The sequence below is a fragment of the Canis aureus genome, unplaced genomic scaffold (genome assembly GCF_053574225.1).
Source record: "Canis aureus isolate CA01 unplaced genomic scaffold, VMU_Caureus_v.1.0 ptg000289l_RagTag, whole genome shotgun sequence".
NCBI classification, from domain to species: Eukaryota; Metazoa; Chordata; class Mammalia; order Carnivora; family Canidae; genus Canis; species Canis aureus.
Genome location: NW_027554533.1, coordinates 15,033 through 17,869, shown reverse-complemented (window position 1 = coordinate 17,869; position 2,837 = coordinate 15,033). Strand labels below are relative to the sequence as shown.

The 2,837-nt window shown below is 38.3% G+C and overlaps 1 pseudogene; it reads left to right on the top strand.

Annotated features, from left to right (window-relative positions):
• Window positions 1–272: 272 nt before the first annotated feature.
• Window positions 273–1,227, top strand: LOC144309965 (18S ribosomal RNA; annotated as a pseudogene).
• The last annotated feature ends 1,610 nt before the right edge of the window (window positions 1,228–2,837 follow it).

Here is a 2,837-nt window from a genome sequence, read left to right as displayed (position 1 = left end):
CCCCAAAAACAGGACTAAGTGCATACAATACTCACAAGCTTTATTTAAATTGTATACAAATGTATTGCTACTCTAGTTAACTTAACACAACAGTCTTACACGCATTCGATCTCGTGGTCTATCTATAGATAGCATCCCCTTTTTTTTTCCTCTCATATTTACTATGTATTTTATTTATTATACACACTACAATTTCAGTATAAGTTAATGTAGCTTAATTAATAAAGCAAGGCACTGAAAATGCCAAGATGAGTCGCACGACTCCATAAACACAAAGGTTTGGTCCTAGCCTTCCTATTAGTTCTTAGTAGACTTACACATGCAAGTCTCCACGCCCCAGTGAGAATGCCCTTAAAATCAGCAGTGATCTAAAGGAGCAGGTATCAAGCACACTCTTAAGTAGCTCATAACACCTTGCTAAGCCACACCCCCACGGGATACAGCAGTGATAAAAATTAAGCCATAAACGAAAGTTTGACTAAGCCATACTAAAAAGGGTTGGTAAATTTCGTGCCAGCCACCGCGGTCATACGATTAACCCAAACTAATAGGCCCACGGCGTAAAGCGTGTTTAAGATACCTTTGCACTAAAGTTAAAACTTAACTAAGCCGTAAAAAGCTACAGTTACCATAAAATAGACCACGAAAGTGACTTTATAATAATCTGACTACACGATAGCTAAGACCCAAACTGGGATTAGATACCCCACTATGCTTAGCCCTAAACATAGATAATTTTACAACAAAATAATTCGCCAGAGGACTACTAGCAATAGCTTAAAACTCAAAGGACTTGGCGGTGCTTTATATCCCTCTAGAGGAGCCTGTTCTATAATCGATAAACCCCGATAAACCTCACCACCCTTTGCTAATTCAGTCTATATACCGCCATCTTCAGCAAACCCTCAAAAGGTAGAATAGTAAGCACAATCATTTTACATAAAAAAGTTAGGTCAAGGTGTAACTTATGGGGTGGGAAGAAATGGGCTACATTTTCTACCCAAGAACATTCCACGAACGTTTTTATGAAATTAAAAACTGAAGGAGGATTTAGTAGTAAATTAAGAATAGAGAGCTTAATTGAATAGGGCCATGAAGCACGCACACACCGCCCGTCACCCTCCTCAAGTAATAAGACACAACCATAACCATATTAACTTAACTAAGACACAAGAGGAGACAAGTCGTAACAAGGTAAGCATACCGGAAGGTGTGCTTGGATTAATCAAAGTGTAGCTTAACTAAAGCGTCTGGCCTACACCCAGAAGATTTCATTACTTATGACCACTTTGAACAAAAGCTAGCCCAACTAACCCCAAACTTAAGTATCACAGACATATAAAGTAAAACATTTAGTTAAATAATAAAAGTATAGGAGATAGAAATTTTAATTGGAGCGATAGAGATAGTACCGTAAGGGAATGATGAAAGACATCTTAACAGTATTAAACAGCAAAGATTACCCCTTTTACCTTTTGCATAATGAACTAGCCAGAAACGACTTAACAAAGAGAACTTAAGCTAAGCTCCCCGAAACCAGACGAGCTACCCATAAACAATCTAAAAGGATCAACTCATCTATGTAGCAAAATAGTGAGAAGATTTGTGGGTAGAGGTGAAAAGCCTAACGAGCCTGGTGATAGCTGGTTGCCCACAAACAGAATTTTAGTTCAACTTTAAATTTACCTAAAAAAAACAAAATTTTAATGTAAATTTAAAATATAGTCTAAGAAGGTACAGCTTCTTAGAATCAGGATACAACCTTTATTAGAGAGTATATACTAACATCACCATAGTTGGCTTAAAAGCAGCCACCAATTGAGAAAGCGTTCCAGCTCAACAAACAATATAACTTAATCCCAATCATATTACATCAACTCCTAATTATACCTCCTGGGCCATTCTATTTAAATATAGAAGCAACAATGCTAGATGAGTAACAAGAACTATTTTCTCCCCGCATAAGCTTATATCAGAAACGGATAGACCACTGATAGTTAACAATCTGATAATATCAACCCAAAAATGAAATACTTATCTACCCTATTGTTAACCCAACACAGGCATGCATTTAAGGAAAGATTAAAAGGAGTAAAAGGAACTCGGCAAACACAAACCCCGCCTGTTTACCAAAAACATCACCTCCAGCATTTCTAGTATTGGAGGCACTGCCTGCCCAGTGACACTTGTTTAACGGCCGCGGTATCCTGACCGTGCAAAGGTAGCATAATCATTTGTTCTCTAAATAAGGACTTGTATGAATGGCCACACGAGGGTTTAACTGTCTCTTATTCCCAATCAGTGAAATTGACCTTCCCGTGAAGAGGCGGGAATGCCACAATAAGACGAGAAGACCCTATGGAGCTTTAATTAACTAACCCAAACTTATGGATACTAAATACCTACAAGGCATAACATTACACCATTATTGTGGGTTAGCAATTTAGGTTGGGGTGACCTCGGAATATAAAAAAACTCCCGAGTGATTAAAATTTAGACCCACAAGTCAAAATATAACATCACTTATTGATCCAATAATTTTTGATCAACGGAACAAGTTACCCTAGGGATAACAGCGCAATCCTATTCAAGAGTCCATATCGACAATAGGGTTTACGACCTCGATGTTGGATCAGGACATCCTAATGGTGCAGCAGCTATTAAGGGTTCGTTTGTTCAACGATTAAAGTCCTACGTGATCTGAGTTCAGACCGGAGTAATCCAGGTCGGTTTCTATCTATTATATAACCTCCCCCAGTACGAAAGGACAAGGGATGTAAGGCCTACCTCACAAAGGCGCCTTAAAACTAATAGATGAAGTCAACTCAATCTAACCA